The 18,320-nt window shown below is 33.5% G+C and overlaps 2 protein-coding genes across 5 annotated transcripts in view; one reads left to right on the top strand and one right to left on the bottom strand.

Moving 5' to 3' along the window:
• Positions 1-18,320, top strand: part of slpr (mitogen-activated protein kinase kinase kinase slipper) — a 224,707-nt gene that overhangs the window by 173,611 nt on the left and 32,776 nt on the right. The gene's annotated exons all lie outside the window — the stretch shown is intronic.
• sdt (MAGUK p55 family member stardust) overlaps positions 1-18,320 on the bottom strand; it is a 184,122-nt gene that overhangs the window by 164,736 nt on the left and 1,066 nt on the right. The gene's annotated exons all lie outside the window — the stretch shown is intronic.

The raw sequence follows: 18,320 nt of genomic DNA, 5'->3' as shown, positions 1-18,320 counted from the left end.
AGATTGCTGTGATATAAAAACGAACATAACAGATATCAACGTTTCTGAAAAAAAAACTCATATTTTTATGGCCAGTCAACAACAGCAAAACCTGTATGACCAGGAAGAAATATACAAAGAAATTATGAAACAATACAAGATATCAGTATGCCAGAGAGTGTATATGTGTAAGAGTTTTTGTCTCCATCGTTTTAGATGTGTGTGTGTGTGTGTGTGTGTGTGAACATTAAGGTGTCTGCTGTGAGAGCTATCGTGTGAACGATATATGCTTGCACAGAGTGTGCAAGCTGTTTTACATGAATGTTTGTTTGTTTGTTTGTTTGCATGTGTAAAGAAAAAAACAACAACCAATGTGCTGAGCTTTTTTTCATTTTCTATAGCAACTCGGCAACACACTGACTTTAAACCATCGTAACACTTATGTACTCACTTAGGAAAACAATACAGACAGTATCATTGCTTCTCATATCTAACGGTAGAGTTGATGGATGCTAAAAATGTTCTCTCCGATCAAGTGTTTGTACATATATACATACATCTCAATCAGAAAGTAAACAAGAGTAGGGTAATACCATTGAGTGATAGTCAATAGAGTACAACACTGGGGACACTTAATGTAAACAATGAAATTAAAAACAAGTATATACGGCCGTAAGTTCGGCCAGGCCGAATCTTATGTACCATCCACCATGGATTGCGTAGAAACTTCTACGAAAGACTGTCATCCACAAATTTCAACTCACTCGGATGAAATTTGCTCCTCCAAGAGGCTCCAAAACCAAATCTCGGGATCGGCTTATATGGGGGCTATAAATGATTATGGACTGATGTGGACCAATTTTGGCATGGTTGTTAAATATCATATACTACCACCACGTACCAAATTTCAACCAGATCGGATGAATTTTGCTTCTCCAAAAGGCACCGGAGGTCAAATCTGGCGATCGGTTTATATGGGAGCTATATATAATTATGGACTGATAGGAACCAATTCCTGCATGGTTGTTGGTTACCATATACTAACATCACGTACCAAATTTAAACCGATAAAATTATTTTTAAGAGTAAAATTCTTCCCACTCTTCCAAGATTCTCCGGAGGTCAAATCTGGGGATCGCTTTACATGGGGCCTATATATAATTATGGACCGATATCGACCAATTTTTGCATTGGGTGTTTGAGGCCATATATTAACATCACGTACCGAATTTCAACTGAATCAGATGAATTTTTGTCTTCCAAGAGGCTCCAGAGGTCAAATCTGCTGATCGGTTTATATGGGGGCTATATATAATTATGGACCGATATGGACCAATTTTTGCATGGTCATTAGATACCATATACTAACATCATATACCAAATTTCAGCCGGATCGGATGAAATTTGTTTCTCTTAGATGCTCCGCTAGCCAAATCGGGGGATCGGTTTATATGGGGGCTATATATAATTATTGACCGATGTGGATCAATTTTTGCATGGTTGTTAGAGACCATATACTAACACCATGTACCAAATTTCAGCCGGATCGGATGAACTTTGCTTCTCTTAGAGGCCTCGCAAGTCAAATTTGGGGGTCCGTTTATATGGGGGCTATACGTAAAAGTGGACCGATATGGCCCATTTGCAATACCATCCGACCTACTTCAATAACAACTACTTGTGCCGAGTTTCAAGTCGATAGCTTGTTTCGTTCGGAAGTTAGCGTGATTTCAACAGACGGACGGGCGGACGGACATGCTCAGATCGACTCAGAATTTCACCACGACCCAGAATATATAGAATATATAGAATATATGGATCAATATTTCGATGTGTTACAAACGGAATGACAAAGTTAATATACCCCCCATCCTATGGTGGAGGGTATAAAAATGAAAATGGTAAAAACTCTACAAACTTCAAGCAATTGCGGTTGGTTCAATCAAGGCTTCATTAAACCTAACAAAATAAATTCATTCGACAACTTTTTACTTTTTATGAATTCTGATAATACATTATTAGTCCAATTATATTACTCAGCGACAATAGTGCCTTGCAATAAATATTCTTAAGCTCGTATAGATACACTACTAGAAATACTTCGTAATATTAGCCTTTCATTCTATTTATGAAAATGATCGTTGTCTCACTGAAAAGTTTTCGTTATAACAATGAAAAATGTCGTTGGCTTAATTTTAATGAAATTTTCTCTTTCTGTATTTTTATACTCTCCTAAATAAAATGGAAGTGTAAACAGGATGGAATTCTAAGACCATCTAGTTAGATCTGTACACGCAAAAAAATAATTCTTTCCTCCCAAACGAAATTTTAGGCAAACAAAGTTAGTTTCTTATTTGCTTTTCGCTGTAAGGAAGTGTATTTGGAAGAAAAGTATATACTTTTTGTGATAAACATTTATTCTTTTCCAGGATGTAACAACAATTTCATAAAGACTAACTAAAAAAAAACATTGCTTTCTTGCTAATTGCATTTTCCCTCACATCTTTCTCACATCCACGAGTTTTTTAGTTCTTAACACCTTTTCCTGTAATACCAACAATGTAGAAGAAATTATACGAATTAATAAATTTTAAATTTTTTTTTACCTTTCGCCTGGACGGAGAATCAACCGCGGACCATGCACTTTGTAAGCCAACACACTAACCACTGAGCTATGTAGCTGTTATGGTCATCAATAGATAATTATCCATATAAGTTATATTTATATAGCATAGCTTGCGGCGCCCACGAACCGAATAAACAAAGTTTATTTAACAGAAACAAACATTTAGTTTGGCACCGTGGAGCAGTGGTTGCTACGTCTGACTCTCATGCCAAGGGTCGTGGGTTCGATCCCTGCTTCGACCAAAGTTTTTTTTTTATTTTTATTTATTTTTTTTTTTTTCATTCATTCCAAATATGTTCGGAACATTCCGAATGTTCAACATTACATTGTACATTATATTAATATTATATTAAATTTTGAACTGTAAAATGTGTTTTATTAAAAACCAAAAGTCAGAAAAGAACAGTGTTTGATATAAACAAAATGGACTCTGTTATTGTTTCAAAAATAACTTTTTTTATTGAAAAAATAAAAACTTTGTAACAAACGAATTTTTTTGGTGATAAAAGTTTAAAATTTTCGAAGCAATTCAAAAAACTCTAACAAAAGAAAAACGTTTTCGGTACACGTTTTCCAAACGTTTTTTTTCTTTGCGTGTATGTCCGTCCATGGTAATCTTACTTTCGATTCGTTTTTGTTTGCAGGCAGTTTAATTGATCCCCAAATTAAATTCGTGAGCAACTAGAACCTGCTCTTTTTTTAATCCATCTAAAATTTGGAATTTGGTTTTACTATAGGTACACAAAAATTCCAAACTTTTTTGCTGAGAAATTCCCCTCTCCCGTTTTTCTTCGTAAAATATTCGTGAGAAATATCAAAAAAATTCCTTGCCATTATATTTACAATAATCAAAATAATTGATACTCTCATTTTTTTAATTTAATCCCCCATAGAATTGTATCATCGAATTTTCCATACACGATTTACTTTAAAGTGTTGCCAAGCCAATGTCAAATGCTATTGTAACATCTACCATTTGGCCCCTAACGAAACGAGGTAATGGAAATATTTTGCATAGAGTAGCTAGAGCTAGAGAGCAGAAACAATAAAAACAACTACAACCACGGCATGTGGCATCAATCCGCAACATAAACAACATTGAACTTATACCACATATAAACACACACAAACATTCTCACTCTCTATCCCTCTCTCTTTAACAAATGTGGATGCTTACCCCCAGAAAAATCCATGGATGTAACCAAATATACACTCAACACATAGTGGTTAGCCGTTAAACGGATACGACAGACACACACACGCATATCAACTTGGCCCAAATAAAAACACATACACACATGCCAATAACAAATTCACTCTTCCATTTCTGGGAAATAAAATCGACGTCTGTACTGGTATTTGCAGACCCACGTACTGAATATTAAAATGGATAAACATTAAAATTTTTTTTTTTTAAAGAAATGCCAGAACATTTTTTTTAATAATAGATAAATATTAATAAAATAAAAACTAATTGAGGACAAAGTAAATTTAAATTAAATTAGTGACCCCTCTATAAACCAATATTTTATTAAAAACATCATTTCTAGTAATTTATTTCGTTATTACGGATCTCTCAAATTTCAGACTCCTAACAAAAATTTTATAGATTTTATACTAGATTATAGTAAAATACCCAATAGCCACTTAAAAACAATCGGCTATGAAGCGTTTATGATTTTCAAACTGAACCTTTTGTCAATTACCCTGAAAGTTCACATCTCTTATTTTGACATTGTAACCCTCTCTATTATTCATTTGAATACGTATGGAAAGTAAGTGCGAGACATGTTTCCTTTCAGTTGCTTCTGTAGTTGCCGTTGATGGTGTTTCTTTTGTCAATTATATGCCAAACTCTATCTGAGGTTGCGTTTTTTTGTTTTTGATTCCCCTGAAAGCTTTCGTTAGGATTTCTTGCCACCTTGTTGGCTGATTTACAAGACATGGTCGATGGTGTTATTCTTGTTCGACTTGTTTCATCCTCCCTAATTGGGGACTTTCTTATTGTTATTGTTGCTGTTTCTGTTGTTCTTGGGTACCATGAAAAAGTTTAAGTTTAAATGAATTTTTGATTAAGTTGAAACATGTGCTCAACTGAGACTATATATGGTAAAGTAGTCATGCATGTGTATATAGGCCTTTGCTCTCTTCCAAATACAAGATATCCATAGCGGCCCTTCTCACAATCTTTTTCTTCATATGCTGGGGCTTATTTTTTTCAGTCTGGTTAACAAATTCGCCTGAATGTGTTTGTTGGCAAAAACATCATGAGGCCCCATAGCTTTGCCAGTATGGTGTATGAGTGATATTTTGTTTTGGTGGTAATGCAATTAGGCGGCATTACTCATACGCACCAAGTCGACTGTTAACCATGAACAAGTGAATGTGAAGAGTGTTAGCATTTAAATTTGTACATGTGGATGTGTGTGTGTGTGTTTTTGTCTACTGCTGGCATGCCTTATGGGAGTCATTTAATTTAATCAATTCTCAGAGAATTACAATACATCTTCTCACGAGTTCTTTCATTGCCCTTTAAGAGTACACACATACATATATACGAATTTATACATATATGTATGGATGTGGCTGTTTAAATCTGTTTGTGAATGAAATGATGTGCTTACTTAAATGCAAACATAACGACCATGGGATATTTCAAGTACGGCGTTTATTTTTTTTTTTCGACATTACTGGAATGTAAAGGAGTGAAGCGTTTGTTTTTTTAGAACTAATATGAACTTTGGTTTGCTTTGCTTAAAGTTAATGAAAAATATTTTTTTATATACATGAGTATTTGCATTTTGTCTTGAATAACTAGGTCTTTTTTGGTATTCTACAAGGTATAGTACATGTATTTTATTCGATGTAATTTTTAAAAATAATCTATTAATAAAAACCTAGAAAAAAGATTCTAGAAAAGCTCATCATATCGTGTCATTCATGATACTTTTACATAATGCCATTGACACACCATTTTTTTTATTGTAAGTAGAAAAAAGATTCTAGAAAGGCTCATCACATCGTGTTTTTCATGATACTTTTACATAATGCCATTGACACACCATTTTTTTTTTTTAATTTTTATTGTAAGTAGGGCATTGATCCATTTGTGAAATAAACCAATGTTCTCATTTCCTTTTTAAAAATTCTAGGACCTAGCGATAACCCTCAAATCTGGAGTGATCGATAATGAGGCCATACTGCAGAAAATGTGTCCATGTTATATGGATTCGTTTTTGATAAGGATAATTTGATAAAATTGATTCTTCTATTGATATGTGGAAAATTTTAATCTGCTGTGATTTCGACTCAACAAATGACATGATAACATAGCGTATATTGACCGACATTTTATAAGGTCTTCATAGACACCGATCCCAGAAACTAGAAGCCGATTTATCAACCAGAACTCGAAATTTTTGTTCTATTTTGTTGACATTTTAATTCTGCAAATATTTTAAGCACATACACAGAAAAAATTTCACGAAAATTTTTCCAGTTAAAATCTTAATTGCGTTTTGAAAAATATTCAATTAAAAATTTAATTGAATCAACAAATTTTTTAATTGAAATAAAAATCAATCACACAAATTAATAGTATCAATTAATTTTTTAATTGTCAATTAATTTTTTAATTGATACTATCATTTCTGTGATTGAAGACATTGCAATTAAAAAATTAATTAATCACATGTGTTGTCACACAAAAAAAAGTAAACTTTGGAAAAATCGAGCCATAGACCGATTTTCATGCATAAAGTCATATTAATTGGACCGATCGACTTAACACACGCTTTTGCTTAATACTATCAATTGAATATACAAAATATGACTCCTATCGCTTCAAATATACGCATAATCCTTTTGAAATTGTAACAAGAAAGAAATACAATTATACGGGAAAAATCGGTCAATATTTGAATTATACCCATTTTAACCAATATGGTTTATATTATACTCGAATCTTGTATTAAATACATGACCGCATTTGCAAAAAAACTTCTAAATACCAAAATACATGAAGATCGGATCGACTTTAAAGGCTAATCTGAGTCTATCAATAATTTAATGTCTATTTCTTTTATACACAGGCCATGAATTTCGGCCCAATTGTCATTACAATCATCGCAAACAACATAATTAAATTAGAGACAGAAGCATAAATCAACATTAAATTAATATTAATAATGCTTTTATTTATTTCCTCATACAAACACATGCACAACAACTTAATAATTAGCTGAAAAGTCTCTATGAAATAAATAATTCTAAATAAGTAAATATACTCTCTAATCCTTATTGCTCTCCCTTGATTTAGAGTAAATCAAAGTAATGTTCATAGTATAAGAACATTTAAAGCAAGAGAGCAGCATCGTTGCCAAGAAAAAGGCAAAAAAAAAATAAAAGAATAACAACAACAATCACAAACTCCCCCACTTATGTGGAATAAGGGAAAACAAAATATATGTGTCACAAAAGTCTGTTTGTGTTGTGATTGTTGATAAGGTCACTGCTAAACCCAAGTCGCAACATCTATTCGTCCCTGCCTCGTGTATCATCCCTTCCTCATCCATAGAAGAATAGAAAATACGAAACGAAAAAAAAAACGTGTAGGTAACATCAGCTGTCAAATGTTATATTTTGTTCGGTGGGCTTTTTCAAATGAAAACCGACATGAAAAACTTGGCAAGGATGCCAATTGAGTTTTCGCTGATGAAGGGAAAATTATTTAAGCAATGTCCCATCAGTCAACAACAACGACGACGACCACAACAACAGTGGTATCAAAATAAGCTCTAGCATTCGTATATGTTAACCAGAGATAGCTACATTAAATTCATCCTCAAAATCTGGGTTGTGATGGTGAGGGGGTTGAAGAGAAAACCTTTAAAGTCTCCACTTTGTGGGAGATTTTGCGCTCTTGGCTTAACATCCAATAACAGAAACAAGTTAGAGTACAAATAAACAAAGGTTCTCTGTTAAGACTCTCCATTAACCGAGTGAGTGTGTATGAGAGAGAGAGAGAGAGTGAGAATAACTTTAATGGTATAGGTAGTAGGTATGTTTTTAATACGATTTAACATTGAGGCTCAATGAAAGTTGGCAGTTCTCTGCAATAATGGCTGGTTGGTTGGAAGGCTTTGGCGTAAGTACTAGCGTAAATTTGTTGTTATTGTCCATCGTCGTCGTTCGTTGTAGTTGTAGTTGTTGTTGTTATTGCTTTTATTCCAAATACTACACTTGAAATTCCTACATTGGTCCTTGGCTTGATGGGTTCTACTCTACTCTATTGCTGCCACGGTCGTTGTGTTGTATAAGCGGGTGTTTTTCTATTTTTTTTTTTTTGCAAGGAATGCAGGCTCCTGCTGATGCTGTCTGCGTATATTTCTCTGCAAACTTTTCAATCTGGCGCGTGTTTGTGTGCTCACATGTATGCGTGTAGATTTTCATACATGTGAATGCGTGTGTTGATTAAGTATTCACACCCATATGCAAACACACAGTATGCCATACTTATATAGCCTACACTCTCGGCTCCGCTCTCATCTACTCACTAACTTGCTCGAGATCCTTTAGACCGTGAATGTATTGTTGAAGTAGGATTTTTTCGTTGGGTTTTTTTTCTACTTTTTTAGCTACTCAACTTTATGCACTGTCATTATTTTTTATCATTCGTTTACCATTCATAAACAACATTTATGGAGAGGCAACCAGCAGAACACACGGACAAAACGGCACATAAGTTTAAGTGGGTGTCCGCTAGAGAATTGACCCCCATCTCGAGAGGCATTACTCAGGAAATTATTAATAATGCAGAAAGTTTATTTAAATTAAGTAAAATTAAGCATAGAAAAAACGAAGAAAATGACAAGGAATGGAAACAACTAAATCTGAGGGCATTTATAGAGCCAAATAATATAAAGAGGATGGATTCGAAGAAGTCTTCGATGTCTCTAGGGAAATTTTAACATTTCCAGTTTTTGCTTTAACACCCAAGGGAAAAATGTGCGTTTCTTCGATAGAAAATTTTGAATAAAAAATATATTCGCACTGTATTTGCTTTAGGGATAACTTAAAAGAAAAATTACATCAAGGCAGAGATTGTTTCTGATGAGTTTTAGAGGATATCTCAATATTGAAGATGGACTATGATGTATTAATATTTATATCAAAAGTGGTCCCTAAGTGGTTCTATAATAGGTTAGGCGGATTCACACAGATTTCTAGTAGTCCATAAATTTGCACCCTCTATTTTAAAAAATTTTCTTATTTTACTAAGGTGTCCATAAAGGAACTTTATTACGAAAGCCGAATTGAATCTTAGACTTTATCATGTGAACCCGTATTATAACCGGGTCTATGATTCTATGGATTCTCTCATAGAATTCCGTTCCATCCTACCAAATTTGATCATTTCAAGAATACGACCTCATTTCTTGAAGAGGAAATCCTTCATGTTTGTAGTATACCCACAAATTAAGAATTTCTTTTTGGCTTTGTGATCTTGACGTTCTTAGATAGGTTCCTATCCAAATGTGGGTATTAAATTCGAGTGTAGCCACGATTTCTTTTCTTTAATAATAAATTTTAAAGAATATAATGAATATAGAATGATTCTATGGATTCTCTCATAGAATTCCGTTCCATCCTACCAAATTTGATCATTTCAAGAATACTACCTCATTTCTTGAAGAGGAAATCCTCCATGTTTGTAGTATACCCACAAATTGAGCATTTCTTTTTGGCTTTGTGATCTTGACGTTCTTAGATAGGTTCGTATCCAAATGTGGGTATTAAATTCGAGTGTAGCCACGATTGCTTTTCTTTAATAATCAATTTTAAAGAATATAAACTTTTGTGAAAATTTGCTTTGGGCTATTTCCCATAAAGTTATAATAAAATTTGCATCAAAGAGGTATAATTTTGTACTTTTTTACGGATTTATTTTTGATTTTAGCGGTTAAACTCGAACTGAATACCCACCTAAGGGAAAGATAATTTTCTCTGCGAAATTGCTTTTGAATGATTAGTTAGATTAGTTGGGCAACTAATCGTGATATTTAAGTTGGCCATTAACATATCGTTTGTACAAAATTTTGATTAACCAATCCAAGAATGATAGCATTATTAATATGTTTTAATTGAGAAATGTTTAATTTTGTGCTCATAAAATCACATTTATTAGTAACTTTCCCTTCATAAACATTGACAGCTTTAATGAACAGACTTCATGGTGTAATCGGTGGTGGCGCCGTCAGACATAAATTAATCAGCGGCGGCTACACTCGGCGTTGGCTTCATTCTCTAGGCAGAAGTATGTACCGGAGACTGTGCCAAGAATCCGAATAATGATCACTGATGTGTTATTGCCAATTTCTTTATTACAAATTGCAATCTATGCCTTCAACTGACACTTCCCTCATTGTAATGGATTGGCAATTTCCCATGCAGACCTTTAAAACAGACAAGATTGTGAATTCAAATTATGCTAGTTTATGTTTGTTAATGTAGCTAGTCCTGGTCCGTCCTGTTATAATTTTTAGAAATTACCGGGTCCAAAACTATTTGTGTGTTAAACCAAAACCATAGGCTTTTTGCCAATGTTCTTGCTAACCATTTCTGCATTATGGGTTTTAGTGATGCTTAGAACCACAATCTGCCGATAATAATTTCAAATATTCTCAAACCTGGGGATTTATTTTTTGTTCTTCTCTATCTGCCCACTACCACTTGTGTGTCACTCAACACCAATCGACCATACAAATCCAACAACTATTTTTCTCAAAGTCCTTTTTAGGATCACTTCCATTGCAAATAACCCCCATCTACGTAGCAAATCAAGCAATCAAAGGTCCCACACAAATGTCAAAGAAAATTGAAATCTTGTCCATTTAAAAGAACGAAAAAACTGACATTTCTGTCATTATTTTCATCAAAGTGTAACCACTCGAAGTTCAAGATAAATAAACAAAGTCCGTAGTTCAGGAATAAAAAGCTAGAGATGCTGGTAGCATCTGACCAATCGTATGTGAGGAGGGAATGAATGGAAAGTAAAATCAAAAGTTAAAATTCAATGTGACAGCTATTCTAGGCAACCGAATCAAGCAACAAAAAATAAAAAGATTCCCAAAACGAAATGTAACAAAACGAGAATCTGGCCTAAGGGCATCATAAATAGAATTGTGACACATAACCTTCATGTCTCTCTCTGGAACTTGGCATAAACCACAGTGAAAGAGAAAGCAAAGATAGGCAACAGTAACACCTAACCAAACAAACAAACAAAAACAAACTGTAAAAATAATAAAAAAAGGAGGAGAAAATCCACAACAAGAAATGGACATGAATATGAAAAGGAGACAGATTTCACAGTGTAAAACTATGGGGGCTATGAATTGATAAAGGACACTTGATTCGCTCAACCAACTAATGGAAGTATGACAATAGCAACGGCAATCAAAGTGGTGATGATGATGGTGATGGCTATGGCTATGATGAAGATTATGTCCTGATGTCTATGCCATAAACTATTCTTGCCGTACACAATGCATGACATTCACATATTCTCTGACAACATTGACAGGACTTTGCAAACAGCAAACACGAATCGATTTCAACAAAACTAAAAAGAGCGTGGACTTCACACTTCTCCACCCTCTTTACTGTTGGTATTTGAAAATTCATTTCATTTTCAAATAATAACACTCTCACGGAGAACAAGGGCAGTCACTCAATCACTTAAATACACACATCTTCTCCGCGCTCCCCCCTCCCAAACCATTCACACAAGACTTTTGAATGTAAGTACTCAACACATCTGGCCTTACCAGTGTTGCCAATTTGGTGCTTTTAGCACCAAATTTAGTGCTTTTTGATTTCTAAAAAGCACCAAATTGCCTTTTCGGTGCCTTTTCAAAAAAAGCACCAACTTGGTGCTTTCTGGCATTTTCATTTAGTGCTTTTGGTGCTTTTTTTTATTTTGAACAGTATTAAGTTTAATTGATACAAACATTTTGATTAGACTTTCAAGAGCCGAAGAAACTCAAATTTATTGTCAAATATAGAATTTGATTGTTATGAAGTTGGTATTGATTATTTTTTAATTAATATTGTTATTTAGGGTATTCTGTAGGAAAGTCGAGCGATGAGTGTCGAATTTTCGAATTTGGTAAAGACGTCATTAAAAACGTTTGTATTAAATTCACAAAAGCACGCACAACTGACATAAGACTCCTTCCATATATTAATATGGACTCCTTTCATATATTAATATTTTGAAAGTTGAAAAACATCACTGATCAAAATGAATTGGACGAAAGCATTAAAACTGATCAAAGTGTATACTTGAATAGCGGTTCATAATGGTGAGTACTAAGTTCGAGTTTTGCCGCTAAAGTGAAAACTATATCAGTAAAAAAGGCATAAAATTATGCATATTTGCTGCAAATTTTATTATAACTTGATGGGGAATAGCCAAAAGCAAATTTTCACAAAGTTTGTATTCCTTAAATGAATTATTAAAGAAATTGTAATTGTCAAAAAATGACTATTTTAGCAGCTAAACTCGATCTTAATACCCACCTTAACGTCTTAAAATTCAATTCACAAAAGTTCTATAATAGGTACATCTTCGGAAGTTTTTTTTTTTTTTGTGGTAGAGCATTTAATTTTCGATTTTGTGGTGGAAGGTGGTATGTTAGAATTTAGAATATATTTTTGGTGCTTTTTGGCCTTGGGGAGTTGGCAACACTGGGCCTTACACTAAACCACACTCAACGAACAAACAACAAACTAGTGAACATGCCTGTCCAGAGAATGTTAGCCTAGAGATAGCTTCGACAAAAGAAAATAGACATTTTGACTGTGATGGCGTGGCCGATTGTCAATGCTGAATAAATGTTTCGTAGTTGCTGATAACGATAATGAATTTGATGTGTGGTCCTTTAGGAGGATATGTTGACAGTTCACATCATCTTTAGAAATATGGGTAGACTCGGAAATGTTCTAGATGGCAGCGAAGTTTATGTCATTTCGAGAAAAAAAATACACATGTCACTGAAGGCAGAAACGGAAATTATTTTCCTATCAAGCTCAACTCAAAATCTCTAATACGAGTAAAGTAAAGAGAAAGAAGTTGTGGCAAATAAAAATTTATAAATTTTTGCAAAATGTATCTGATCATTCTTCATACTTCAAAGGAGATATCCCATTTAAGGGTCACTAAATACATTTGATAGAAAATTAGCTTGGTGCGAATCTTACCAAGGATCAACTACATTACATACAGCAAAAACAGATTATATAAACCTCTGAAAGTCATCGTGCTGCAATAACATAAAAAGGATCAAGGGTTCAATCCCAGTTTCGACAAAAACATCAACAGCGGTGGATTATCACCTCTCACTAAAACTGGTGACATTTCTGAGTGTTTCTCTAAGTGGTTTCATCGCAATATGAAACGCAGTTTGGACTCGCTGTATTTTTGCCGAATTTTTTATGTTTAAACTTAGTTTTATTTTCATTTAAGTAATCCAAGGGTATTGTTATTGGCCATCAAAATCTCTGCACTGTAATCATAAGAATAAATTCTTGTTCTGTACGTAATTTAAGCACAATAAAAATAAAAATTAAAGAATTCTTCCATTTTTACCCGAATTAGAAATTTAGGTTATTTGTTTGATATTGTTCCCCATTGTTTCATATGACTTGGTCTAAAAAAAGTGTACCACCTCATTATAAAAAGCAACAAAATTTATAAAATTCCTTTGTAATGCAATTTCCTCTCGAAATATTTAAATATTCTCTCAACTCTCTAATAAAGGTCCGACCCATATGAACTCTTAATAAAATTCATTAATGCTCATCAAATAACAACTGTCCATATGCTTTCATCACAAATCATCCAATGTTAAAAACAACTACAGCACAAAAAAACCTACAATGACCTCACGCCCTGCCCAGACAAAGTCTTCCTTTAGGAAAAAAAGAGCATCGCCTAATGCTTTTGAGACATAGATGATTTTCATGAGGACCTTTTCAAGGAGTAACATTTCAGACGATGATGGGTAGTTTGGTATACACAATCTCTTCTTTAGAAAGTGCCAAGGGACATTCGTGTGGTCCTTTTGTTAATGGGGATAAAACAACAATAGCAACAACGACTCTGAAGAAGACGAATAGTATTAAAGCAGAGATGTGAACTGAGGAATTTCTTTTTATTGTTTGCCAAGCCACTTTATAGACATTCAGTCTCTCACTACCACATCTTTATATTTGGCTAAAAACAAATTATGGAACCAAGAAATCTATACAGAGATGCAAACGTGGGCGACGTGTCACGGGCGAGCAAAGAAAGGTTGGACATTTACACACGGATTTAGTGACATTCACACAAAAAATTTTTTCTCTGATTCAATCACCAAATTAATTGATCCAATTAATTTTTTAATTGAAATGTCTTCAATCACGAAAATGATAGTACCAATCACAGTTTTAATTGGGCATAGAAAAAATTCTTGATTAAAAAATTAATTGATTTTTTCAGCAAAATTCAATTAATTTTTTAATTGATTCAATTAAAAATTTAATTGATGTTGATTGCAAAACGCAATTAATTTATTAAGGTAACTATTTTTAAAAAGGTGACTATTTTTAATTACTTAGTTAGATTGGCTTAGAGTTTTTATTTGGATTAACAAATGATTGTTTGAAATACATTTTTAATTAAAAAAGTAAAAAAAATCAGCACTTTTTTAACTGAATTAGTCTTCCGAATTTGATTAAAAAGTTAATTGTATCAATTAATTTTTTAATTAAACATTTTAAAAATTTCAATCATTGACTTAATTAACTTAATGTTTCTATCATGATTAAAAAGTTAATTGTATCAATTAATTTATTAATTGAAAAAATTTTCAACTTCAATTAACTTTTTAATTGGAAATATTTTGGTGATATTTTTTTCTGTGTTGTAAAAGACATTTGTACGGACTATGGCGATCCGTTAATGACTGATTAAAATTAGAAAATTTAGAAACTGGTTTTATTTTTAAAAGTTGTCTATACAAGTGAATTTTCCAATTTTATTACTCAATTATGATAAAAATTTCCACGCAACTCCCAAGATTCAGTTGTCAGAACAATCAAAAATGCTTATTATTGGAAACGTGTATTTGCTTACTAGCAATTTAAGGTTTTCTACATTGTCATTTACACATCTATAGATTAAAGACTTAATAAAGAGAAAGAGAGAGAGAGTAAGCTATAAAAGAGTCTACGTCAACAATGGATCTTTACTATTTAAGAAGTTCACATTTGTTCATCCTTGGGACCACGAAGTATATAGACAGATCCATGGATGGATCAAGCAAATTTTTATTATTAAAAACCATGAAATTTGAAGGACCGTAGATATGTTTGCTAACAATTTAAAGCTAATCTTGAGAGAGAGCAAAATATACAATATACCACTCACTTACTCATCTCTACAGGGAAGAGTTTGGAGAGAGTGAGAGAGTAAAACAAAAACTAAAAGTGTGCCTATGTAAACGTTGCGCCTTTTCCCATCTAACATTCTCGCATTTTTTCATCCTCATTGTCTGAGTGACAGGCCAGTTTGGTTTCATCTTTAATTGCGACCAAAGCCAAAAGAGCCACAATGTTGTTTCCTTGCTTCTGGCATAGTTTTTTCTATGTTCTATGCAATTTTAAGTTGAGTGCCATTGGGGAGAAATGTCTTCAATTTTCAATTGTTTTTTTTTTGTCTTCCATACGAAATAAGGAAAACTGAGAACAAACAACGTGAGCAAAAATTGTTGTTAGAGTTACGGTATTTTTTATACTTCTTCACTGAGTTGTTCTTTGTTAAAAAGTACATATTTCTTTAATTCACATTTTTTGTTATGTGACTCTTGTTTATAAACATTTCTCTTTGCTTCCACGTAGGTATGTGTGTGTTTCGGTGAGCCATAGCAATGTTCATAAAGTCTGTTTGACAGTTAATATTCTCAACATACCCGAACTCTTATGTTCATTCTTTTTTTTAACTTTTTCCTGTACTTTTCTTCTTCTCGACACCAAGCCATCGCTTGCTTCTCGTTTAGTAGTCATTTTTAACGGAAACGGAAATATCGTTCCACTTTGACACTTTCTTCTCTTTAATGTATGTTCTTGCAAAACTAAATTGTAAATTATCTCAGAAGAATGTGCTGTACTTGAAGTTAATTTTAAGAGCCCGTTCATTATGTGGCAACAAAAATACTTAAAAGCATTGGCGAAAAGTTTTTATTTCCAGCAAGAAGAAGGTAACAGAGAAAATTCTTTTATATCACTGAGAGCTGAAAGGCATGAATATATTTTTTTTGTTTTAAATTTTCCATAAGAAAGTTATGCCTTGGTTAGAAAGTTATTAAAAATCTTTCTTATATTTTATTACATATGATTCAATAATATAAAAATTCTTATTTTTTTGTCAATGTGAATATTTTAGACGACTTAAAGACGTCCGTCCGTCTGTCAAACTACATGACATGGTGAAAGTGCTCGTACGTGATCTTTAAATTTGGAATATACCAGAGTAAAGATGATTATCAGAGAAAGGCTGCGATCTACCGCGACCGACCACTGTATTTAGTAAACATCAATATTTGCCATCTTAAAACGCCAATTGGTAAAAAAAAAATTTCAACCACCAATATCCAATGCAACCGACGACTGTCGGTGTTTGTTAGTATGAGTGTTGGCCTCTCGAAAACACCGTAGTAAAGCAATCACACAAATTTGTTACCCATATCGCAGCAGTTTGGTATTCTCTTATTTGGTACTCTCTCAAGCTAATGCCAACTGCTGGTAATTGTTGTTGTTGAGTGCAATCACACTTAAGTGCCACACTCGTTTTTTGTTTACCGAGCGTTGTTACGATGTCGATTGGTTTAAGATTGCAAGACACTGCATACGAACATTGTTATATACTAGTGGTGATTTTATTCTCGCATTTGTATCAATGTAAAAGATCGCATGGTAATTGGTGTCTTACTCACTGCCACAGACATTTTGTGGGTAAGATTGCAATACAAAAAAAAAAGCCACCGGTTGCAGTTCTCTGATGATTATATAAAAGGAATAATTTTCAACCCATTTGTCAGAAATTTTAATTCTTAAGTTAATATGGACTCATACCGAATATAGTGTTTATTAGCCTATTGATTGATAAAGGCATACCCTCGATTTCAGTTCCCGAGTCTGATGTTACTTTATGAGGTGGAGATATACCTTGGTTTTATTTTTTAAGTAACTGAAGTTTTGCTTAAAAAGCGCGCTCTACACTAATCTACAAAATAAGGTTTAAGTCGTCCTATTCCTCCATTATCTGATTAAAATCCCAACATTTATCCATTAGTATCAGGGGTTAATTTAGACCATGTCTTTTCTCATACTTGAAATTCTATGGTAATTAGCTTTAATAGCAGCATTTCCGTGTGAAATTTCAATTTAGATTTTCCAATTTCCAACCCAAAAAAAAAATCACAAAGGAAAAATATCCCGCAAATGTTTTTTTTACGAACGCATAATAAAAATCTCCGTTTCTCATTAAAGTCGTGATATCGTCTCATTCGTATGACTTCCTTTATGACACTTCCGTACTCCTGCTTTTGAACGAAAACACGTGCACACCCCACACACACAAACTCGCATACACACGCTGTTGCATTTGCTTTGCTGAAAACATCCCTGCAAGCATTTGGGTGATTGTTTTATCGTCTTTCGCTAAAATGTCACTACTTGCGATCGCCAGGAAGTTTTCTGGTAGTAAAATCTCAAGCACAACAACAATAAAAACAACTAGCACGTGGGGAACGGAAACCGTTACGAAACAAATTCGACTCTAACAGCGATCAAAAATCTAAATATAGACTCCATACATCGACATAGCGAATTTTTCAATAGCAGCTGTTTGAGAGTACATGTGTGTAAAAAGCAACTATCAACCAACGAGCGTGGGTAGCACAGAGGGAGAGCCTCTGACTTGAAAACGAAAGGTTCCGAGTTTAATGCTCGGGGCCATAGACCTTATAATACATAGATGAGCCATGGGTGTCAAATTATGTTTGACAGTTCCGAAGATTAAGAATAAACGAGAAAAATAAGAGCACGCTTACAATCTCTTTCGTTTTCCATTTTGTAGTTTGCCAATTTTACACAAAATTAGAACGTTTATGATGCAACAGGGGATTTATAAATAAATTAATATATAAAAAGTTCATATTTGAACAAAAAATTGTGACCAAAACCGCGAAAATACGAAATTTAATTTTGAGCAGCATTGCTCTTTACGAACAACACAAAAGCAAATGCACGAAAATTAATGTTTGGGACTGACTCTTTACGAAAAAATCAAAACGAAATGTCAGAAAATTAATTTTTGGAACTGACACATTGTTTTAAAGAGAATAGTGGATCATCTATGTATTATAAGGTCTATGCTCGGGGCGGTCGATCATCATTTTTATTTTTTAAAAAATTACTATCGCTTTTTTGACTTCTTTTAGTCACCGATTCCCCGAGAACACTATCGTGTAGTGGGACATTTGTTCCCGAACGGGGACACAAACTCGATAAGAAAATGATATCGCCTATGAAAGTTTTATCTTCCAGGGCGAAACTACTTCGATACACTTTCGATAGCAAATGTTTGCAGGGATTAGTGTGAGTGGGT

The sequence above is a fragment of the Haematobia irritans genome, chromosome 3 (assembly GCF_050003625.1).
Source record: "Haematobia irritans isolate KBUSLIRL chromosome 3, ASM5000362v1, whole genome shotgun sequence".
NCBI lineage: Eukaryota > Metazoa > Arthropoda > Insecta > Diptera > Muscidae > Haematobia > Haematobia irritans.
Note: the sequence above shows the minus strand (reverse complement) of the source record. Positions and strands in the feature narration are given on the sequence as shown.